Source organism: Phascolarctos cinereus, unplaced genomic scaffold, assembly GCF_003287225.1.
Source record: "Phascolarctos cinereus isolate Bilbo 61053 unplaced genomic scaffold, phaCin_HiC Scaffold_2;HRSCAF=192, whole genome shotgun sequence".
NCBI lineage: Eukaryota > Metazoa > Chordata > Mammalia > Diprotodontia > Phascolarctidae > Phascolarctos > Phascolarctos cinereus.
In genome coordinates this window covers 97,137,967-97,163,994 of record NW_027555625.1, presented here as the reverse complement: position 1 = coordinate 97,163,994, position 26,028 = coordinate 97,137,967, and the positions used below count along the sequence as shown (strand labels likewise).

At 37.0% G+C, this 26,028-nt stretch overlaps 1 protein-coding gene across 25 annotated transcripts in view; it reads left to right on the top strand.

Moving 5' to 3' along the window:
* NRXN1 (neurexin 1) overlaps positions 1 to 26,028 on the top strand; it is a 1,404,735-nt gene that overhangs the window by 973,569 nt on the left and 405,138 nt on the right. The window lies entirely within an intron of this gene.

The following is a 26,028-nucleotide window of genomic DNA, read 5'->3' as shown; positions in this document are numbered from 1 at the left end:
ACTTAAAATCCTCATCCTTCCACTTTCTCCATGAAGTCTTCCCTGATTTTTCCCTTCATTCCAACTCCCAGCTCTATTTTTTCCCTCCTCAAATTTTCCTATAAAGAGTATTATGTCTAGATCTGTGTATATCCTATTCCACTCCACTCCTACCCCACACTCTCACACTAGGTTGTAGGCATCTTGCGCAAAGAAAATGTTTACATTTGTTACATTCACTTCAACAAACATACATTCCTATCATATGCCAGGCACAATACCAGGTGTTGGGGATAGAAAGACAAAAACCAAAATATTCTCTGTCCTAAACGGGTTTACTTTCTCCTGAAGGAAAACAGTTTAGACAAAGATAAGTAAATATGTTTTCATGAGAGAGAAAGCATTAAAGTCTGGGCAGCTCTTATAGAAGGTGACACCTTAGCTAAGCCTTACAGGAAGCTAAGGAGGGGAAGAGAAACTGCATTCAAGACTTGGTGGAACCCCTGTGCATGAGACTTATAGACTTAGAGTCTTTGGGAATTGATATATAGCCAGGAAATGGAACAGCCAAGATGAGGAGTAGTTAACAGGTGAGCCTAGAGTATGTGAAGGACAATATTGTGAATTAAATATGGAAAGGGAGGTGAGAACCAGACTATAAAGGACTTTAAAAATGCTAGGCTTGTATTTTGTCTCAGATGCAATAGGGAGACACAGAAAAATTGTGAAGAGGAAAAGAAGATGGTCTTGGGAGTGTTCATTTTGCAGCCCTGTAAGGATGGTTTGGAGAGGGGAGAAACTGGATGAAGGGAGACCAATTAGCAGATTATTTAGCAATGACAAATGTGACAAATGATGAACTAGGGTGGTGTTTGTGGGAATGGAAAGAAAGGGGGTAGAATGAAGTTTCAATTGAATTGTAGCTTTCACAATTGGATTACCATTCAGAAAGGTCTTCTGGTCAGACTACTAATGAGTAAATATTGCTCTTTTGTTTTTAATTTATCTTATTCTGTCTGTACTTTTAAAGTTTATCCGTTTCCAGTGGGTGGTCTATTATCTGAAAGTTTAAATTAAGCAGCTAATTAAGGGAAAATTTCCCTCATGTCTTTCAGGGAGATATTTCCTCACTTTCTACAGTTAAAAGAAGTATATGAATAGAATTAAAAGCATCCAATGAATAGAAGCTCACAAGATTTTTAGAAATACAGCTTTAAAAACAGCAATTTAAAAACAAGTGTTAAAGTAAACTCCATTGTTTACAATTTCTTTCTAAAAGTATGTATTAGTTAACATTAACAAAATTATAACAAAAATAGCCTGTTTCCTTCCATATTCCCTTTCCAGAAGTATATCTTTAAACAAGAAAATTGAACCTTCAGACGCTTTGAATCTTCCCAGAGATTTTAGCGGTCTATTGTTGCCACACTTTGTTATCATTTACAAATATGCCAGTTATCCAAACTGTCCAGTGATTAACACATTGTTTGGCATATAGTAAGAGTTCAATAAATGCTTGTTTATTGACTGGAAAGAAAGTTATGACTAAATTTAGAGGTCAGGAAGATAACTATGTAATGCATGTTCTCTCTCTCTCTCTCTCTCTCTCTCTCTCTCTCTCTCTCTCTCTCTCTCTCTCTCTCTCTCTCTCTCTCTCCCCCTCTCCCTCCACCCCTCTCTCTCTCCCTCATTCTCCCTTCCTCTCTCCCTCATCTGTCTTTTTGATTAATTGCTGCATCATTGAATTTTCTTCTGATAATTGCTCTCTACATGATGGACTTGAAACATGACAAAATGATGGCCCATAAAATCTTAAAATCAGAAAGGACCATAGAGAACACCTAGTCCAATCCCTTAATTTCACAGACAATAGTTGTAAGACTCTGAGAATTTAAAGTGACTTGTTCAAGATCACACAGTCAATAAGTAGATGACCCACAACTACAGTTGCAATCTCCTGCCTTCCAGGAGTCCTGGATATATTTTCTGAGTCAAGAAATTAAAAAAAAAAAAAGGAAATTAAACTTGGTATTGTTAGCTCGAAGTATTTTATTCAATTCACTGAGATTTCACTGGCTAGGAGAAGACAAAAGGGAAGAGAATGGGATATCTATTTATATAGTGCCTGCTACATACCAGGTACTGTGCTAAGCTTTTTACAAATGTTATTTCATTGGATCCTCATCACAAGCCTAAGGTAGATAATAGCAATCCTATTATCATCCCCATTTTATAGTTCAGGAGACTGAGGCAAACAGAGGTTTTCCAGGTTCACACACCTAAGGAAGTATCTGAGGCCAGATTTGAACTGTGGTCTTTATGACACCAGGTCCAGCGCTTTTTCCACCTAGTTGCCTAGATGGACATCAACGTGGCATTGTAAAGGAATACAAAAGAATATAAAATATAGTCCTTGATCTCAAGGAGATTGTGGGTTGGGGAGAATCAACTTATAAACAGGAAACAACAGAAAATTACAATATAGTACCTAGTCAAGTGTTGGTAAAACGTTTACAACATATCTGGAATTGTCATCTCTTTTAAATACACCAGGTTTTGTCTTTCTGACAAGTGGATGTAAGGAGTCCTTGACCACTTTTTTTTTTCTGAAAAAAGTTGGATCTTTTATGATTTATATTAAGTAACTTTCTTGGAATACTGCTGTCAGTCATCATTGAAGTCTTTGATCCTGCATCCAATAAGACGCCTTGGCTAAAAAACAATAACTCTTTTATCACTTACAAGAAGATGACAACCTAAGGGTATTAGTACTCAGCTTCCCAGACAATATATTTAAGTCCTTTTTTACTTTGGGAGGAGAAGGTAATGTCCCCTCTGGGAATAGTGAAGTTAAGTTCCTCCAGCTGAAACTCTTTCCAGACTACCTTAGCAGTCCTGGAATCTGTGGCTGGGAACACCAATGGAAAATGAACTGCCTCTGTTGCCAGAGGTCCTGGGTTCAAATCCTGCTTCTGAGGCTTACTGCCTGTGTGACCTTGGACAACTGACTTAACCTACCTGAACCTGTTTCCTCATCATAGGAGGATGGAGTATATGGCCTCTGAGGTCCCTTCCAGCTGTAAATCGATGACCCTATGATCCATGTTTATAAAACCAAGCTTTCTCCTCTTAAAACTATTTAGCATCACCATTCCATAACCACAAATTGAATGCTTAGCCATGTCTTGCAAATGCATGGCCTTAGCTCACAAGAGATTTATGTAAAACCATCACCAAAAAGTGTATGTAGTCCTCAGAAGAGAGTATGGATTTTATTTTTTTCCCCTGGATGTTGATGGGTCAATAATAATAAAGAATATTTCATTTCTTCACCAAAAGTTCTTTTAGGAACAATTTCACATTGAGCTCTAATCTTAAGGGCCAATTAACCCTAAGAGAAAAACTGTGAGATAGGTTTCTTAGAAAGTGTGCGTGTTCAGTTGCTTTCAGTTGTATCTGACTTTCGTGACCCCATTTGGGGTTTTCTTGGTAAAGATACTGGAGTGCTTACCATTTCCTTCTCTAGCTCATTTTACAGATGAGGAAACTGAGGCCAACAGGGTGAAGTGACTTACCTAAGGTCACAGAGCTAGTAAGTGTCTGAGGCCAGATGTAAATTCAGGAAGATGAGTCCTCTTGACTCTAGGCATGACTCTCTATCCACTGCACCATTTAGCTGTCCATTGAAGATCTGCGTGCAGAGAAGTAAATTATTTCATGGGGGAGAACTGGGGATGCAGGAAGGGTCTCTACACTGAAACTTGATGGAGGACAGATAGCTTGGAAGAAAGAAAGAGACAGCATGTCTGCTTGGGAGAATTCACGTGAGGAAATCCAAGCTAAATTCAGGGGAAGAGATGAAGGAAGGGATAAAAGGGAAAGCCATCAAAAAATTCTTAACAACTGTCACTGAAATAAATTGCCCAAGGCAATGCAATGAATTGATAGAAGCTCTAGAGCTGAATATTCCTGAGAACCCAGTTCATTCTCAGGCCACAAAGCCTTGGAGGTACCAGTTCAGTCTCTTCTCCTCCTGGTCAGATATTTGCATTTCTGTGTATAATAGTCACGTAAATGTCATTAAGAAGATCCTACAGTAAAGGGCCAAAGAGTTAACCAAGTACTATTAAAAAGCTAACTATTGTTAATGGTTAACCACGCCTGTAGCCTGTGAACCTAGGCTCATTCGTGTAGAATATTGTTGAAATTTCCGAAAGCTCTCCATGTTATGTTTTAATTCTTGCAAATTGCTTGCCAATTTAATACCAGCAGCATCTAAACAGTAAGTAATTGCTTATGATAATGAGTGCAAACTAATTTGCTGGAATATGTTAATATTCACAATGCACTTTTATACTGCCTGCTGTTCCAAAAATACTACTCTCTTGGTTGAATGCAGCTTTTAGATGGTATTGTTGTTATAAAAACAAGCAAAATCATCAAATAGATAACATCTTCCCCAAAATGGCATTACTATGATTCCAACATGGGGAAGGGGGAAGGGAGAATCCATACCTTCCTCTGAGAACTACACAGGATATTAAACAGCTAACAGCTGATATCTAAATAATTTATCTTAATTAGTGATTGATGTTAGTAAGCTGACCATTTATACTGAAGAAGGAATGTCCTCCTCTTTCCCATGGGAGCAGTAAAAATTAATTTAAATGACTTTAAGACAGATGGCATACAAAATTTGTTTGAATTTAGAATATTAACCACACTGCCATGAATTTAGCCACTCTGGAAAATATTGTATAGAGACAATTTGAATCTGAGGCCTGTAACCTCGTCTTTCAACCATTTTTGTGGATGGCATTTGAAGACTTTGGAGTTCAAAGGCATTTCCAGACTTATTATCTTTCCAGCCTGATAGAATCATCTGAGCTTGGGACCATATTTTTCGAATGTGTCTATGATGCAGCTGGGGTACACCTTATAACACTGGGCTGGGAACACATAATTATATCAACTAAATACTCAAGAAGAAAGAACTGAGATTTTTCCAATCTCCCCTCCCTATGTAGTCTTCATCCTTTAATCCATATTCTAGTGTTTCATCCATCTAAACTTCAAACGTGGTCATCAAATAGTTACTTCACTTTGGATGTAAATTATAAAGCGTTTTTTTACCCTCACTTTCAACATCCATTTTCCTTGCTTAATTTTCCTGGCTGGTTAAATCTCCTCTCCTGGGTTCAAGAGGTCCCCCCCTACTTTCGTATTTGAATCTTAACAGAAATCCATCTTTTTTCCCTCCATCACTGGCTGTAGTGAATAAATTAGCCTCACAATTCAGTCTTCCCATTTCTTTAAGAAATATGTTTTGGAATGTCTTATAATTACTTAAAATTTCTTTTCACTATTATCCTCAATAAGCTACTTCAGAGGTTCTGTCATGAGAATATTCCCTGGAATGATAGAGAAAATGCAAGGTTACAAGTATTTTATTTTAACTAGTGTTGATGCTATAGTTTTTCTTATCTTCCCAAGAGCAGACTAACAAGAAGGAATTCAGTGGTGACTGGCGTCATGTAGATGATGTGAAAAGATTTGCTTTTTATTTATTAAATGGCAAAATGCCATGAAGACATTCATATTAAATGCGGTTTGTTTATTGTGCTACTAATTCTATTTTTTTAGTGTGATCTGCATTTCTCCACAGAGAAATTTGCATTTATGAACACTTAATGTATATTGGAAGGTTATTTCTAAACCATTTCTCTTCAACTTTGACTTTCTGAGGTCCATTGTCTGCTATTCAATTTATGTTATTATATTTTCATGGAATCCTGGAGTTGCAAGGAAGCTTAGAAGTCTTCTAGTCCAGCCTCCTGCCATCCTCGTAAGCATTCCCTCCACAACATCCCAGATCTTGCTTTAAAATATCCAGCGTCAAGTAACTCTTTGCCACTTCCATTTTTGGACAGCTCTGATCATTAGTAAGTTCTTCCTTATATTGAGCCAAAATCTTCCTTTCTGTAACTTTCATCTATCTATCCTACATCCGCCCTTTGAAACCAAAAGGAATGCTTCAATATAATCCACTTCCTTCCTCTCAGAAAAGTCCACTAGTTTCATGAGAATTAAAACTGATCTATTCTCTTTCTAGTTTCCTGTTGTTCTCTCTGCTGGCATACCTGTCCCCTGCCCCCATCTCCACTTAACATAATTGTATCCATCCTTTAAGATCAAACATCACCTCTCTGAAGGCTTCTCAGATCATTTCACTCTTCCTATAACCCTTTTACTTCTTTGTGCCATTTTTATGACACTTGGGGCTTTACAGTGACTTGTATCCCATATCTTTGTGTATGCATTTTATTTTCCCTACCTGATTTGGAGCCCCAATAAGGAAATGACTCTATTTTGTACATCTCAGTAACAGTTCCTCTTAGAACAATGTCTTGTATATAATTAGTGCTCAATAAATGTTCATGAATGAATGAGTGGTTTTATCTTCAAATCAACTGTCCCAAATCTTTACTGACCACATCAAAGCTCTTCACCTAATGAAATGGGATTTGCATGTAGTATAAATGGCAGAGACACAAATTTAGCTTTGATGTAAGCAAACGCCCCCTAACAATAAAGCTATCTGAAATTGGAATGCCAGGCTATCTCATATAGTAGGTCATTATGTGTCTTCAAGCAAAGGCTAAGGAGAAGAGAGGTCAGGTATGTTGTAGAGGTATGCATTAGATTACGTGGCCTCTGAGGCCCCTTCCAACTCAGAGATACTGTGATCCTGTAAACATTGTCTTCTTCTCTCTTCCCTTTATTTCAGTCTACACATGTAATTCCTCACTTTTATCTTCCTCAAATAGCTCATTCTCTCCTATATCTTCTCTTAAGCTACGTGCTATGTCTGCAGTGACCTCTCACCAAATTTACTTTCAATTGTTTAAATCGACTCCAGGAATTCTACTTTCTCTGGAAATTTTTATTAAATGATTATATTTCCCCTGTATCTTTTTTGTGGGCGTACAATGAATAATGGTAACAATGATAATATTAATAACTAGCATTTACATAATGCTTTAAGATTTACAAAGCTTTTTACAAATATCTCATTTTATCTACACAGGAACCTTGGGAAGTAGGTGCTATTATTACCCCACAGGAAACTGAGGCAGTGAGTCACTTCCCCAGTGTTAAGCAGCTAGAAAGTATCTGAAGCAGGGTTGCGCACTCAGTTCTTCCTAACTCCAGATCCAGTACTCTACCCACTGTGCTACATATCTACTTAATGTTAAATAACAAATCAATAATAATTTTAGCCAGTTGCCTCACAACTATGGGATGTGCTCACCTTTTGACTATTTTATCTTAATATTCTATTCTGTCAAGATATATGATACGGTCTTATCAATATTGACCAATGCTAGATTGCCTATTGAAATCTTTAGCTGTTGCTTATCACATACTGTTCATTTTTGTAGTTATCTTCCTTTACATTCATTGTGTATATAGACAATGAACCCTGAGATAGCAGAGAATGTGCACCTATATGATTTTTTGTCCCCTCAGCATCCAACATAATACCTTAAACAAAAACTCAATAAATACTCATCGATCATGATGATTTAAATGATTTGTGCATTCTTTGTCTCCATCCAGGTGTAAGGCAGGCTGAATAATTATCTAACAAATTCTGAATACCTTCATTCTTCAACATCTAAAAAAAGAATTCTCAAAACCCTTCTCCTCCTTCCACCTAGAACAACTTGAGATTATTTAAGGAGGAGTTACTTAAATTGTTTTCCTAATTTCTCAATTACCACTTAACTGTATCTGTGTACCGACAATTGATCTCCTAAGAGTCGTTAACCATATATACTGATGTCTGTAGTAGGATCAACAGCAACTCCCTCCAGGAAATTCCATTCTAGTAATGAAGCCAGAACATATAAGGACTACAATATTAGAAGACACGTTAATTAATTTAAGAAACATTTATTTTATTTATCATTTAATTTAATTTTTTAACAATTAATTAATTAATTAATTATTTAATTTAGCAAACATCTATTATGTGCAAGGCTGTGTGCTAGGAATTGGGAGGGGGGGAGGTAAAGCTATGTAAGCCATAGTCCTTGAATTTAAAAAAACTCTGTAATAATCGTAGTTACTATTTAGAAAAAGATCCCTTTGTATAAAATATGATACTTGTTGCTTTCAGGTAAAAAATTTAATAAACTCTCCCACCATTTCTCTTCAGCTCTCCAAGGACAGCCTATGCTTTATCCTTCCGTTTAGCTGGGACTTCTTTACATCTTCTGGTTTCAGATATGAGAAGCATGTCCATTTGAATGGGAGTCACTTCTTCCTCTAGTATATCAGTTTGGTATTGGCTATAGGATCATTGGACTTACAGCTGAAAGGGAGCCTAAGAGATCTAATCTGTATCTAATCCAAGGAAACTGGGACCCATAAAGATTAAGTGATTTGTCTAACCTAGCACATCTAATTATGTGATATAAAATAGATTCAAACTCAGATATTTTTCCTTCAAAGCAAGTATTTTTCCCACTGTACCAGGTTGTGTCTAATAGTCCTTTCAGAATTCCAATAATTAAGTTAATGTTTAAGAAAATTTAAAAATTGTGATTGATAGCATGTATACACCCTCTCCTCCCCCCATTTTCATCATTTGATCATTTGTACTGTGGAAGGGGAAGGAGACTATGCAGGATTAAAAGCCTTTTTATATTATTTGTTTCATGAGTCACTGTTCCAAAAAAATAATTACCTATTGGCTACCTTGCTGGTGATGAGCCACTCTCCTTAGCTAAGCTCTTCTCGGGCTGTATATGTGGTCTGTAGCAGGGACCTCACTTTCCAGCCTGGTAGTTCCTTCTATAACCCAGGTTTCACTGGCACAGTCTTTGAGAGCCTATCGTTTCTTCCATGCCAAGAAGCACAGAAAGAGGTCCCCCTTTTTTAGTAAATAATTCTAAATAAATACCCAAAATAACTGTAAGAAATTATTTTAATCAGGACCTAGCTACATGAAAGATGACTGCTATGCATTACATAAGCAAGATGTAGAATGTTAGGAATAGTATTCTTAGCATTAAGAAAACCTTCTAAATCTTCTGATATTTGCCTAAAAACTCTCTAAATTTCAACAACTGTCCCAGTGCCCTTAATTAATATAACTACTTAAATAAAATAGTTTAAAATATATTCTGCACTCCTTCATCTTTTTATTCACTTTTTTTTGTTTTATACTGCATCATAAGTATCTTATCATAGAATAATATTAGGGCTACAAGGGAGATTAGAGGTTTTGCAGTTCAATCTTCTCATTTTATAAATGAAGAAACTGAGTCCCTGGGTTTTCTCACAAATAGAGGTATAATACCACCTCTTGGGCCACTCACAACTTTCACTTAGAATTTCAGATCCCAAAAGGTGACTGCTAATACTTTCAGGGCTCTCAGAGTAATCTTGGGAGTGTATATTTCTGTGCTGTAGCTCCTGAGTACCAATTAGTTATACCCCTTCATCAACAATCACCCAGTGAACTTACATTAACTTTTAGAAAAGTCATTTGTCAAGTTGTCATAGTAAGAACAGTTATTAGAAAGCATTCCGCCCAAACTGGGGCACACTCACAAATACACATAGCATTTATAGGAAGAGAGGCTCAAACTTACAGTACAATGGTAAGGTATACATTTGGCAAACATGTAATGTAGCAAAGGAGTATGTTACCACTACTGCTGCTTCAAACTCTTTCCTCCCTTTGTGAGAGTCATCAAAAGTTCCCCTTAGGTCTAGCTCTCTATTGGGTGGGGAGCTCAGCTGGCCTTCAGGGTTCAGATGTCTTTGAGTCTATAGACAGCACTTCTGTGTGCCACAAGGGATTTCCTCCCTGAAGTTATATATGCTTGTTGTGTCTCTCCATTCTTCTAATGTCAGTTACTTCCCTGATAGTGCATGGTGCTACTGCTGCCACAGACCTCCAGACCTTTTGAAACTCACTAGTTTGCCAGCTGGACCTTTCCATCTTAGAATACTTGTTTTCATAATATCAGGAATAATTAAAAACAAAGGGACAGGGGAAGTCATATGTTCATAGCCAACATGGCTGGGTGAAGAACAGGATTGCTGACTTTCTCCCACCTAATTCTCAAGAAGCAGCCCAAAGTAGTCCTGCCTCACTTTTGGCCACAAAGGAAAGCGTATAAGGGTAGTTTACTCTTTCTGTATATCCACTGAGTTGTGTCTCAGCAACACCTGAATCATCAATTCTTCTGGCTCAGCAGCCAATTCAAGAACTCTTCATCATCACACAGTACAAGCCCAACATGGACTCCAAAGCTCCACATGGAGTACTAGAGCCAAGAAGACAAAACCTGTGCGTGCTTCAAGGGATGGTCCCTAGAAGCCAGGCAACCCACATTACACTGGAATGAGGCCTTTCTAGGGCATAATGAAAACATTTTTTTAAGAGGATTTGTTTCTTTGGGTATTCCAAGTCACAATTTGAAAATCACAGGATATCAAAATAGAAGGCCTGGAAAACTGGTAGGGTAGGACATTAATGAGGCCTGAAAAGGACTTCTCCTTATGCACATTTGGAAAACAACTCAGGTTTTGAAAATATCCCATTATACCTGAAATCCATTTTCACTAAGTGGCATTAAGGAAACTTAGGGAGTCCATAAACCACAAACCCGCTTAGCAGAATCACAGAGAATGTATAAGAAAGAATTAGAACAAAATCTTGCTCTGTGTTGTTTAACCAATTTTCCATCCAAGAGTACACTTTCCCTTTTGATCTTGGCACCTTTGTTGTATATTGGAAAGATCATTAAATTGGTAGACAGGAAATCTGGATTTCAATTCTAACCCTACTGATCTATAGATGGACAAAGCCTTGTGGGCTGCAGCAAGCTCTGTAAAAACCAGAGCACTGGACAAGAATCTAGTCACTAAATGATCTCGAAAATCCCTTGTAAGTCTCAAGAGCTTTATCTTTGTCACTTTCTGGATGTGGAATTTATCCATCATCCCACCGAAGAATCTTCTTGCCTCATAAATTCCAAGGCAAGTGATTTTTATGGTTATTACCCTGTGAATCAAATGAATCCAGATAGGTCCAGTGTAAACGTTGAAACATGCTTCTTTAAGGGGGGGGGGGCGGAATAGAAGGCCATCTGTGAACAAATGGAAATTCTAATGGTCACCCTTCATCAAATAATTAAAGTGTTGTAGTTATTAGAGATAGGACGTCATTTATTATCTGATATTTAAAAAAAAAACTTCTTCAAGAATAGCAAATTTTGTTTCCTTTTTTCCTCCTAATTAAAAAATTGACTGTGGCAATGCAAATATACCAGAGATAGCTTTACTGAAGGGGATTAGCCTTTCTAGGGAAGCTGACATAAGAATTCAAAATCTTCCTCAGGTTCTTAAATCAATTTTTTTTTGGTTTGTTTTTCATTTTTTTGTTGTTGTTTTTGTCTTGTTTTGCCATTCGTTTTTGTTTTAGCCTTGGATCTATTTTGATATCTGTATTACAGATTTTCCTGAAGTGACATAACCAGGACACAAGGGCATCCCCATTGACCTTCCTCCTGTTCAAATAGTTTATTCTGTTTTAAAAGGTTTTATGAGCTTTAGAATTGGTCTTGAAATACCCATGATTTAGTGGAGCAAGAGATTACATGGCAATATTGTATGGCTGTTAGCTGGTGCAATGGATAGAGTATTGATGCCGGAATTAGGAAGACACGAGTTCATATATGGTCTTGTACAGTAACTAGCTTTGTGAACATAGTCAAGTCACTTTATCTCTGCCTGCTTCAGTTTCTTCATCCATATGATGGGGATAATAATAGAACCTACCTCTCAGGGTTATCTCAGGTAAAGAAAAAAATTATATACTTTTTATAAACATTTTGATTATTATACTAACATGCATACATCTATGGAGGTGGGAGTGAGGAAGATTGGGAAATGGTCTTCACAAATGATTTATCAAATGAAACCCTTTAGTTGAGGCATTATTGTCTCTATACATTTTCTGAAGTTTTAGCCATTGGCTTGACAAGTATTTGAATTTATTAAACAGCATAGATGACTTTGATATTACAAAGGTTTGAATGGGGCAGTAGTTCTCATTGATCACTTTGTCCTCTTCAGTTTGTAAAAGTTACTCACTACTAGTCTGAGTCTTTAAAGTGCCGAATTTGTAGGTATAATTTTGAATAAATCCAAAATGACTGAAAATTGGACTGAGATAAAACCTCATCTAACTTTTATTCTTTCCTTTAAACTAATCACTTGCTTAAGAATGTATCTACGCTAAAGTCATATATCTGCAGTTGCAAAGAACCTTAAAGGTAGTACCACTATACTCTTGGCCCAGACAAATTATACCTTAGGGTAATGAAAGAACTTTCAAGTGTAATGGATGAATGAGTGATGGTGACCCATAAAGATCACCAATATGGTGGATAGGAGCAATGCAAAAAGAATTAAGATAGGTTACCCCCTCATTTTATATATAAGTAAACTGAGGTTAAGTGTTCTATGACTAGTAAGTATTTGAGGATGGACTTGAATTTAGATCTCCCTGACTCCAAATCTAGTATTCTGTCTACTGTCTCAGTAGACAATAGCTGCCTCAAGGTAAGACTAATAACAATACCAATAATGATGATGATGATGATAATCATAATAATAATAATAACATCTAACATTCATATAGTTTTTACTCTGTGCCAAGAATTGTGGTAAGCACTTTACAATTGTTATCTCACTTGAGATAAAAGCAACAACTCCGGGAGGAAGGTGCTATTGTTATCCCCATTTTACAGATGAGGAAACTGAGGCAGACAGAATGACTTGCCCCAGGTTACACAGCTAGAGTCAGAGGACTGATTTGAACATTTTCTTGATTCCGAGCCAAGTGGTCTATCCACTACTTGCACCTTGCTATGTGGTGATTACTTTCTTGAATGTGATAGTCTGTGTATACCAGTGTATTTCTGACCTTCCAGTATATTAATTTGCATTATTTGATTCTGCATCACCTAGCCACCTTGTGATCTATTCAGGAATGTTCAACAAATAAATGTTGAATATATACTTATACATTTACCTATATATTTATATATGCGTATATATATACATTTATGAATGTATATACACACATATAGATAGTATCTTTCCAAGTACAGGCCACTTTTTAAAAACCACATCTGTCTTGTATAAAAACTGAACACAGCCTATTTGTTGTTGTTCTAGTTCTATGTGATTGCATTTGGAGTTTTCTTGGCAAAGATACAGAAGTGGTTTGCCATTTCCTTCTCCAGCTCATTTTATAGATGAGGACACTGAAGTAAACAGGTTTTAAGTGACTTGCCCAGGGTCACACAGCCCGTAATTGTCTGAGGCCTGATTTGAACTCAGGAAGATGAATCTTCCTGACTCCAAGTCTGGCACTCTATATACTATGCCACCTACCTGCCCATAGTTTTAAATTATTTTTCAAGAGATTTCATTTGAAGAATATGCATATATTCAGACCAATACAACATATATAAGATTTCCCAATTTAGTCTTATCTGCACATTTAGGAAGCATACTATTTACTTCCCCATCAATTGATGATAATGAAGCCTTTAGATTTGGCTGGAACTGGGATCAATCTTCTGTTTGCACCACTTGCTATCTCCTTCCATTTTGATGTTCTGCCATTTACCTTAACTCTTCATTTTCTATGCAATGTTATCCGTTTTGCATAAGAGGTAGTGATGACTTACAATGAAAAAATATTACGTTAAATTCATGAGATACTTCATTTAACGTTTTGTGAAAATCTAGCTGTTTTGTGAATTACAGCATGGTTTTCCAGTCAACTAATCTTATTATGGAGTGGGGGAACTATTTGTTCTATATCACCTGTCCTCCTCCTCCTCCTTCTAGCTTTTTTATTACTTGTGTATTTCTTGCATTTGGGCATTTTACACACTTGTTTCATTAAGAATTCAAATTTACTTTATTAGGAAGCACACTTTTCTTTCTAGTTTCTAAAAGGGTAAAGGAGGAGAGAGTAATGGAGGACATTTTAGTCATGTGAGATAAGAGGGAGGAGGGGAGAGGGACCTCTGAGAGCCTGGCCTTAATTTTCTCAGTGAAAAATTTTCAACTGAGAGAGTTGGGGGCAGGGCAGGCGAGCCATGGTCATTCTGAGGAAGGATGAAAAGATTTTTAAAAACCATTATACTGAATGGAATAGTGAATCAATATAAAAAGATGACTTTGCTGTATTGAGAACCCAGTTGAGGTTATGTAATATCAATTTGTAGTGGACCGGTGAAAAGAGTTGTGTTATTTTCTCCATCTTCGTCTAGCAACACAAAATAGGAGCAAAAGCAGTGGATCATGAGGGTGATCCAAGAGTAAAGCTTGGCAGGGCAAGATCTTGGATAGGATGAGGGGATAAGGGATTTAAGAGAAGAAGAGTTGAACTGGTTCAGCAACGGTGTAGATGGGGAAGGGAGGATAGTGTAGCCAATGCACATAGTAATGGTCAGGAAAGAACTGAGGGGGGTTGAGAGATTGAAGGTCGTGGTGAGGATTTCCCTTCAGATATTCTACATTGCAGCCAAGTTGTCGCACTTGCTATCCCATACATGCCATTCTATACCTCGCTTCCATGACATTTTATAGGATAATCCCTTACCTGGAATGCTCTCCCTCTTCACCTCTGCCTCTTATACCTCTTAAATCTTTCAAGGCTAAACTTAATCATCACTTCCATCAAGAGGCCTTTCTTGATTCTCCAGATTATTAATGCTTCTTCTAAATTTTCTTTTTTTTAATTTAATTTTTTCTTTTTAGGCAATTGGGGTTAAGTGACTTGCCCAGGGTCACACAGCTAGTAAGTGTCAAGAGGCCACATTTGAACTCAGGTCCTCCTGACTTCAGGGCCTGTGCTCTATCCATTGTGCCACCTAGCTGCCCCTAAAATTTCATTATGTTTCCTTAATTCACTTGTCTATGAACATGCTGTACCCTGATTCTGCCTCCATCCCCTCCAACCCCAGTGGACTGTTAGCTTCTTGACAGAAGAGACTATATCAACTGTTATATTTCTATCTGTGTATTCTGCACATAGTAGAATCTTAATAAAAACTTCTTTTTCATTCATTGACTACTTCTAGGTTCACATTAATCTAATAATCCATACTATTTTAGTGTGGTTGTTACCAATTGCAAATCCACATGGCTGTACTTATATCAACTCTGTATTTATTTGTTGAGTCCACAAGTAATCCTGAAGAGACTTTGTCAAATGACTTGCTGAAATTTAGATATATTGTGTCTACAGTGTTCCCCAATCAGCCAATCTAATAACCTGGTCAAAGAAGGAAATGAAATTAGTCTGGCATGGCTTATTCTTAGTGAATCTGTGTGCTGGCTGCTAATGATCACTGCTTCCCTTTTTAAGTGCTCACAAATTATATGTTTAATAATGTATTATAGCATCTTTCCAGGGGGACTCATCAAGCCCACTGGGCAATAATTCCTAGAATCTATCTTCCCTTCTTTGAAAATAGGGACGCTAGCCTGTCTTAAATTTTTTTTTTTCATTGCTCCCATCCACCATATTGGTGTTCTTTACGGGTCACCGTCATCCATTCATCCACTACACCTGCAAGTTCTTTCAGTACCCTAGGGTATAATTTGTCTGAGCTAAGAGTACAGAGGTACTACCTTGTTCTGAATACTATAGTTCAATTAATGCTGCCTGACATCCTATCATTGACAGCCATGTATCATATTATTGGCTTAGGTTTAGCTTGTAGTCAACTAAAACCCTTAAATGTTTTAGGGCCTTTATTTTTACCTTGAGATGCTCTACAAATAACTCACTTAGTACAGGTAGGTGTTGTTTTCATTATTTCCTCGTCTGAAAGTCATTCTCCTTAAGAAGGGATTAAAAAAGAATTCAGAAATTCCATTTTCTGCTTTTTGTCTGTTCTGATGCAAATGTTAATCCTAACCCTTCATTCTTCTCACCTTGCACATTAATAGTTCAAAGTGTCTTTTGTATTGTCTTTGTATTTTTGAAAAATTCAGATTATTCTAGACATCGCCACTTTTCTTATAAACTCATATACCACCCTTTTGTTTTCTCTGTCTACCTTGTAGCTATTGTATGTAGACTTTGAAAATCTTTGTTTATTCAAAAGTTCCTGGTGCAACTATATTGGTCTCTTTGGGTGCCTTGCCTTTTTAATTTTCATAAATCCCTTCTCTTTTAGCATTTCATACAATAGGATTACACCTATAATTTACCTCAATTTTAAAAATAATCTTCCCTCAAACCTAGGGTTTATTGCTCAATTGTTTTTCGGTCGTATCTGACTCTTTGTGACGCCATTTGGGATTTTCTTGACAGATACTGGAGTGGTTTGCCATTTACTTCTCCATCTCATTTTATAGATGAGGAAACTGAAGTAAATAGAATTAAGTGACTTGCCCATGGTCACACAGGTAGTAAGTGTCTGAGGCCAGATTTGAATTCCAGAAGAGCAGTCTTCCTGAATTCAGGCCCAGCCCTCTATCTACTGTACCACCTAGCTGCCCCAAACTAGGGTAAACAACTAGCATCATGTTCTCACTTCTCATAAACTCTTAAGATGATGTCATCTCAAAAATATGGCCACATGGCCACTTTTTCCCATTCCCATTTTCATAACTTCTACCTTACCTGATAGATTTGCTCTATAAATCCAGAGTAATAGTTCTTTATTGACCCTTCCTCTACCTTCTGAAAAATAGTTATTGGTAAAGCAGGTAAACAGTTTATTAAATATTTGCCATTTAGTGGAAGGAGACTTCTAGAAACTATAACAAAGCCTTCCCTCACCTCCCCAACCTAGCCTACCTCAGTTTATTGTTAAAACTTGCTTCTATGACAGTTCCATCATCAGTGCACAGTGAACAGTCTTGCTACATACTTACTAATTTTTCATCAGGACCTCATCATCTTTTTTTTTTTTAACCTGGCTAGGTGATCTGTAGCATAATTTTTATGTTTGTTTTTCTTTTACTGACCTGTAATTCACTGGTGCTTGGGAACTTCTCGTAAAGGAACTTTAACTTCTTCATCTCAGCAACTGTTCTGAAATTTATAGGATCATAGATTTAAAGCTACAGGTGACCTGAGAGGTCATTGACTCCAACCTCATTTTTATAGATGAGGAAACTGAAGCTCAGAGAGATTAAGTGATTTTCTCAGGGTCACACAACCAATAAGTATCTAAAATGGGATTTGAACCTTGGTCTCCCTCATTTCCATTTGAGTGTCCTATCCGCTACATCAATGATATCAAACTCATATAGAAACAGGGGCCACTAAACTTTACATAAGGAACCCTGGGGGCCACCTATTAACTTAGAAAACCACATGTTAATATCATCTATAGTTAATTGAATTTTTATTTACTTTCTTAAATATTTCCCAACATTTTAACTGATTCAGACCATTCTCAGGAGTGTTGTGAGTGGTCACCATGTTTTGTACCTCTGGGCTACATCCCTCTGCCTTAACTAGACACAGCTGTACTACATTTCCACAAAAATATCACATTTCTCTTTCACCTATCCATGTTTTCCAACATACATTTCCTTTCATATTTTACCTCAATGTTCATGAATTGTTCCGAACCTTTCATATAAGGATAGTCTTGATACAGATATTCTAAATCCCTATATACACAGAAGCAAAGGAACATACATAGCAGATAAGACAGGCAGTGTGGGAAGGTTGTCTAGCCTCACAAGGGCACCTGTACTGGCCCTGTTTCTCCTATAGTTCTCCATTTCTTAAATAACTATCCCTTCTTTGTTTTTCAACTTTTAATGACCCCTTTAAGATTCTAAGGCTTTTAATTGTACATTATTGTATATGTGTGACATTTCTACTGCTTCCTCATTTGAATTTATCCTGAGCTATCTAAATGAGGTTTTCAGTATTTCTTCATTATCTAAGATCTCCTTTGCTTTTCTGCTTCAGACAAACAGTTCAATATTGGAGTCCCTTCAATGACAGTGCTGTATTTCCTTCTCCTTTTCATTTATTAATGGACTTACTAGCTTTCTTTCACCATGATTTATGTGTAAAAGCCTTTCATTCTCCCTAACCTTTCTGGTTAGTAGTAATGCATCTGGCTCTTGTTTGCCACTGCCTCTTCCATTTTTATTTTCTCTTTTCTCCTTTTGTAGCCTTTTTTTGTTTTGTTTTGTTTTGTTTTGTTTTCCCTTCTAGAAGCATGAGTAGATCCTAGTGTACCTTATGTGAGGTTTCTTATTCCTTTAATCCTTTTGGTGATGGTGTTATTCCTTTTAGGAACTGGAATTTTGTGTGAGTGTGTGTGTGTATGTGTGAATGTGGGTCTTCATATGTTTTATGATATTTCATTGCTATCTCACTTAAATGATCCAAACCCCATGAATCTCTTCCTGTCCTTACCTCCACTGCTTTTGCAATTCCACCAAATGAGCTTTGGGGAATTGTGTCCTCATGCTGCCCTATTTCATAAACTCATTCATCCCTTATGATCTTGAATTCAAGTAGTTCACATTATAGTATAATCATTCGGAAAGACAAATGGTGGACAGTAATGGACTATTAGTGTTGTAAGGTATTGGGGACATTGGTAAGATTTCATAGGCTTCAGCATTTGGGGCTGATTGGCTAAGCTGGTGTTCACTCACCTGAGACTCCTTTTGCATTTAATAGTCTAATGGTCATACCTTTTGTTTCTTGTGGCTTTTTCCCCATAGCATACCTTCAATGACTAGAGAAACTCTTCAGAAAATTTAGGTTTAACAAAGCAGATCTTAACAAGGTTGGAGGATGTATAAAAGCTCCTTTTATTTATAGTTGTTTTACTTTTAATTTCCATCTGACTGCCTACCAAACTTTCCCTGAAAGAGATGTTGCTGACTTGTTACAGTTAATAGAATCATAATGGATTGAAATGTTTCATGTTGGTTACTTGGTGGCATTTAAAGAATTATAAGCTTTCAAAAATGTTCCCATTCTTAGCACATATCACAAATTGGAAGCTAATCTATAGGGAAATTAATCACTTACTTTTTATGCAGCAGTAATCTAGAACAGCCAAAGTTCAGATGAAAGCTTGTGGGTTACCCATTAAATTTTAACCTTAAGAGAACAAAACGTGCGACTGAAGTATGTTTGGGAAGAGGGAGATTTTTAAACATGGGGAAAAAGAAACTGTGTTTTTTGTCAATAAGTCTAAATAATTCCTTGGCATATTAAAGGTATTTAATAATACCTTATGTTTTTTTAAGATTTATCATGTTGTCAACTATGTTTATACTGTGAAATCAGCATCTAATGGTACCAGGTTGTTAATGAATTTAGGTTGAGTAATATGGCCTTGATGTACAACTTAAGTGTAGAGATTGTAGAAAACCACTTTAAATATTAGTCATCCATACAATCCATGCTGTGATGGATGACAGGGCTAATTTGTAATAAATCCATTAGAAGTCATCCTGCTGATACTTTAGCATTTGCCATATAGAAACATGCATAAATAATAAAGATGATGCTTTCCTCAACATTCATCCTAGCGTTGTTGATAATGTTGAAGCTATAATTCTGGTGTGGTATTGTTGCACATTTTTACAGTAGAAAGAAACTTGCATCAGCTAATATCTCAACCATTCTGTCCATTTTGTGCCTATATAATGGTTCTCCATTTTAAAAGGCCAAAAGACAACTTACAAAAAATGTTGTAAATATCACAACTTTTGACCTTTTCAGATAGCATACTTTAATGTGGTTAGTATTCCCTACTCCATAAAAGCTTCCATTTGGTGTAATTTAATATCACAAACATTGTCACCCTAATAGTGGATGTACACAATGAGCTTTATGTAGGGAGTAATGTGCCATAGTGATAGATGGGGTACTGAACTGATTAATGAAAACTGAAATGTATAAAAGGCTTTAAAAAAACAATGAGGCATTTGGTTTCAACTAAATTGTGAAAATTCATTGAATTTATCTATAGGTACTTAAATTTTAGGGGCTTCTCTTCTCTCTCTTTCCTATTTTACTTGGTAATCTAATTAGCTCACATGGATTCAACTATCATCTCTATGTGGATGGTTCTGAAATTGATTTATCCAACCCTATCCTTTCTGCTACCCTCCAGTCTAACATCTGTAACTGCCTATTGGAAATTATAACAACAACAATAATAACTAACATTTATATAAAGTTTTAAGGCTTTCGAAATGCTTTACAAATATTATATGATTTTAGTCTTACAACAACTTTGGGAGGTAGGTGCTTTTATTAGACTTATTTTATACATTAGGAAACTGAAGTCAATGGAAATTGAGTGACTTGCCCAAGGTTGCATAGCTAGTAAGTGTCTAGTACAGGATTTAAAACCAGACCTTCCTGACCTAAAGTCAAACACTCTATTCACTGTACCACATGTGCACTTAAGACATCTAGATTTGAATGGCCATTAGACATCTTAAATTCAACATGTCCTAAGTGAAACTAATTCTCTTTTGCCCCAAACTGTCCCCTCTTTCTGACTTCCCTCTTACTGTCAAGGTTACCATCATCCTCCCAGTCACACAGTCTTACAACCTTAATATCTTCTTCCGCTTCTCACTCTCTCTCACCCCTCTATATCCAATCAGTTGCCAAGTCCTGCTGTTCCTACCTTTATAATGTCTCTCACATATGCCCCATTTTCTTCTCTGGCACTTCCACTGCCCAGGTATAGGTCCTATCATCTCACATCTGAACAATTGCAATAGCCTGCCGACTGGTCTCCCTGACTCGTCTTTCCCTACTACAGTCTATTCTCAATTCAAACATCAAAGTGATCTTATTGGATCTCTGGTCTAACCATTTCATTCTCCTCCTGAATAGACTACAGTGGTTTCCTTTATCCTTCAGGACCAAATGTAAAATCTTCCATTTGGCATTCAAAATCCTTTATAACCTACCCCTATGCCCACCTTTCCAGTTTTCTTGTACCTTATGCTGGATTCTGCACTCCTGTGATGGTGGCTTTCTTGACATTTCTCAAAGGAGACATTCCTTTTCTGGACTGGACATTTTCACTGTTCCCCATACCTGGAATTTTCTCTCTCCTCATCTCTGTCTCCAGGCTTCTTTCAAGTCACAGCTAAAATCCTCCCTTCTCCAAGAAGTCTTTACTAACCCACCTCAATGTAGTGCCTTCCCTCTGTTGATTATCTACAATTAATTGTGTCTGTATCTCACTTGTACATAGTTGTTTGCATGCTGTCTCATCCATTAGACTTTAAGATCCTTCAGAGCAAGAATTGTCTTTTGCTTTTTTTTTTTTTTATGTCCCCAGCACTTAGCACAGTGTCTGGCACAGAGTAAGCACTTAATAAATGCTTATTTACTGATTGAATATTTTTGCTTTTTTACACAGTAAATTAACACCTATCTTAAAGTTTTCTGCATATTATCATATAGATAATGAATTGCCTTTATTCAAAAAGATGTATACACACACACACACATACATATATATATATGTATATATATATATATATACATATATATATATATACATATATATATATATATATATATATTTAAGATCAAGTAACTATTGGAAGGCTTATTTTGATTCTTTATATGGCTCCCTGATTTCCCAGGTATGAATATTCCCATCACCAACAAAGATCACAAAGATCCCATGTCTTCTCATCTTGTGAAATTCTTGTCTGTGTTTTCACATAAATCTTTCAAAGAGTATCTGCCAGACACATTGGAGGACTTCCTCCTGTTATTTTTCTACATTGATTTTTATTTTTATATCTCCAATATATAGAACAGCACTTAGCATATACTAGGTGCTCAATTCTAAGCCCTGTTCATTATCTGTACTACACCATTCCAAAGTGCACATGTGGATGGACTATTTTGATGGCTTGCCAGCTACATGCCACAATTTGGGAAATAAGTATTTGATATTCACTTTGATTTTTAAGACTCCTTTGTGTTCCTGTAGTAATGTAGTTACAATCAATAGGATAATGTGACATAATAGAAAAAACATGAGATCTGGCTTCAGAAGGCACGAGTGCAAATCCTTGCACCAGTTCATTTATGTGACCTTGGGCAAGTCAGGACTTCTTTGGGCCTTGCTGTCCTTATCTTTAAAATGAAAATGTTGTACTAGAATGACCTCGAGGTCGCGTTTGTTGTTGTTGTTATTGTTGTCGTCTTTAATTTGGACTTTTAGCAGGGACATCTTCTAAGGAATCAGCCAACACCTTGGCAAACATTGTAAAGCATTCATGGTCCCATGCAATCTGGTGCCCCTCTAATTTCTTTCATATTCCTCTTTTTCACATATTGTCTATGCCAAAGGAAACTGCTCTTTGACCCTAGCATACTTCACTTTCCTGCCTTTTTGCCTTTAGCCAAACTATTTACCATTTGTAGGATGCCTTTCTTTGACTATGGAACTCCTATCCAAACTTTAAAGCTCAATCCAAATGCTAAGATCTCTACAAAGCCTTCCTGGGTTCTCATTATCCTTTTTCCTTAGGATATTGCATAGTACTTTCCACCTCTCTAAACATCTCATTTGGACTAACAAGGAGGGAGGGCATGGTCCAGACCTGGGATTTTAAAATTTCTTGTAAAGTTGTCTTGGGCCCTGAGAGGAAAAGTGTCTGGTTTTGTATTCACACAACTAGTGTGTGTGTGTGTGTGTGTGTGTGTGTGTGTGTGTGTGTGTGTGTGTGTGTGTGTGTGTGTGTGTGTAAGGCAAAACTTGAAACCAGATCCTTCTGACTCTGAGGCTGCCCCTCTATCCAGCCGATGCACCACACTCCTTCTCAATGCACTTATCATGTGCCCTAGTTTGCATTATGCTTCTCTGTGTAAGGATTACATCTTGGTACTTGACTGGTAGATGCCATGATGGCATAGACAAGCCTAGTATGGTAACCCTGTCTGTCCTCCAGTGCATGGCACAATGTTGTTCCATAAGGCAGCAGAGGCTTAATACGTGGTTATTGAAGTGAAATACACTGTTTTCATTGGTAAGCCATTTGAAAACATTGTCATTAAATACCTTTGTCTGACCAACTGTAATTAATTATAAAGACATTAACGTTATTTTAAAGCTTAGCATCAGACTTTCCTAAGCCCCTGAGTAAGTAGAAGTTAGAAGACTGTTAAGAGCACAGGGAATTTGCGAGTGTTAGATCTAAACTACTTTTAAAAGAATGATATGAAGCTTATAAAGGGGATAGGGAGGATATCAAGGCCTTGACAATCTAATTCCACTGCCTACAATGGAATTGAGCTGATCACTACAAAACAAAGTACAGCCATGAACAAGAAAGAAAAAAAAGATAACTGTTCTTCAGTGACTTCTCACAAAAAGACACCCCCCCCCAGAGTGAGATTTGTCACATTGTATAAAAGCCTTTGTGAAAGCAACTGCATTCATTTTCTCCTGATGATGCATATAGAGCCTGAAAGCAATGGTAAGCATGACAGTTTAGACAATGGCCTTGGTGGTTTCTAGGTCTTAATACTCTCTGGAAAAAAAGATTGGAGGATGAGCTAAAAATCAAACCCTTGATAATGAAGCTTGCATTATGATATTTACAGTCAGAGAGAGGTCTCTGTAAATGCCCAAATCTGAATCCCCAAAGCGTGACCTTGTACTCACTGCTGAATTCTTTGATTTAAAGTACTAAACAATAATCTGGAAGGAAAAAAGAAAAAGAGAAGAAAAAAGAAAGATGGGCCAGCATGTGGCAAGAGAGAGGGATAACAGATGGACAGCTGACATGCGTCATTAGGATGAAAGATTTAGAACTGGAATGGAACTCAGGGACCATTTAGTCTAGTGCTTTACAGATGAGGAAACTGAGGCTCAAGAAAGTTAAGTGATTAGCCCAGGACACACTAGTAACAACCATCAGGGCTGGATTTGAACCCAGATTCTCCAATTTCAGAGTAGCCATATAATACCTGGGAAATAAAAGATCCCACCATATTGGATGCACAGGAAGGACAAGTATGGATGGCTTGCACTGGGAGTATTGAGGTCATAGATCCATTGAAGTGAACATTGATATGGCCTAACAAAAGTTGTTTTGCATTGAAATTAGAATTGTAGCCTTTCTTAGGGCTGAAAGGAGTCATGAAGATCTTGGCATCTTGTTATCTTGATCTGGCATAGTAGATAGAGTGTTGGACTTGGAATGAGAAAGACCTGAGTTCAGATAATACCTTATGCATTTAATAGCTAGTGCTAGTAAGCTAGCTCTTTGTAGCTGTATGACTATAAGCAAGTCACAGCCTCATCTTCTTCATTGATAAAATAAGGATAATAATAGCATCTACTTCACAGAGTTGGTGGGAAGTTTTCATACATACACACTATGTGCACACACACACACACAGACACACACATACACATGCACACATGCACACACACACGTATAGAGAGAAAGAGAGAGAGAGAGAGAGAGAGAGAGAGAGAGAGAGAGAGAGAGAGAGAGAGAGAGAAAGAGAATGGTTAAAACCCAAACTAAATGTTAGCATCCATTCTGAAGTAAGCTCTTGGATGGCGGGTACTGTTTTTTTTTACTTTTTCCTTTGTATTCCCAGCTCTTTCACGGTGTCTAGTATGCAATAAGTGTTCAATAAATGCTTGTTGATTGATCAAGCTGATCTAGTCCAACTTTTTATAGTCCATCATTTTATAGATGAGACAATTGAGGCCTAGAAACATTCTGTGACTTAATCCAAGGCCACTGGGCTAGTCCACCATTGTCAAGAACACAGTAGCCAGAGTGATTAATTTTCCTTGTCCTGGACCAGAAAAGCTAACAAATCTTTTATTCCTATTATATACCTAAATCTCACAATGGCTGTCTTAAATTGTTCCATCTCAGTACTATAGAAGTTCCCCAAGTCCTAGCCTTTTTATTCCGTTATCTCAATTCACTTGACTCTTTTTTCCTTACTTCCATGTTGCCTCTCATAGAAAAATTATCAAATTATCTCTCAATACCTCCTTATCTTCAAGCTGATTATTGTTTCTTTAAGGTATTCATCTAGGAAACTCCAATAGATTTCTGGAACTTAGAATCAAAGACTTTTAGCTTTCTTACAATGACATTTTCCTGAAAGAGAAACACACACACACACACACACACACACACACACGCAAACTTATTTCTGACCCCAACTCTGTACCTATAATCATCTCTTTTCTGCTCTCCTAGTTTTTATTAAAGGGGAGGAGAACCTTTTGTTTGCTTGTTCTCACAAAGAACTCTCATTATTGAATTCAGTGGTGGAGGAAGCCAATGGTGATAGCGGCTAACTTGGCATCGTACATAGTTCTGTGAATATAGGAGTAAATTTGGATACATACCTACATGCATACGTACACATACACACATGCATGTGTGCCTGTGTGAGTGTGAGTGAGTGATGCTGGATGGTCTGACAGCTACTAGATGTTACTTGTTAAATAAGATCCAGCTTACACAGAAGTTATCTATTATCTGCAGTCATAGCCTGACCACTGAGAGTTGTGGCTGCTCGTCCATTAGTTATCTATCTATTATGCCAGAATAAACCCTTCCTTTCCTTGACAAAGTTGGATGAGATTTTAGTTGTTATGATTTCATCCACTGTTCTGGATGACCCTTTCATTTTTTCCATACTTAATATAAGAAGCAAGGTTAATCTATATATTTCCGCATCTCTAGGAAATAATATATTTCCTTTTTTGTAGCAGATAGCCACAGTTGATTTTTATTTCTAATGGAGTCCTTAGTAATCCTGAAAAACAGACAAAACCTGTTAGATTCAATGATATCTTATTAATATCTGATACTTATACAACTCTTTATTTGACTTGAAGAGATCCATGATTGCATCACTGTGGATACTGTTTCTACTGATGTTTATCAGAGCTCCTCCTCCATTCCTTCCTTATG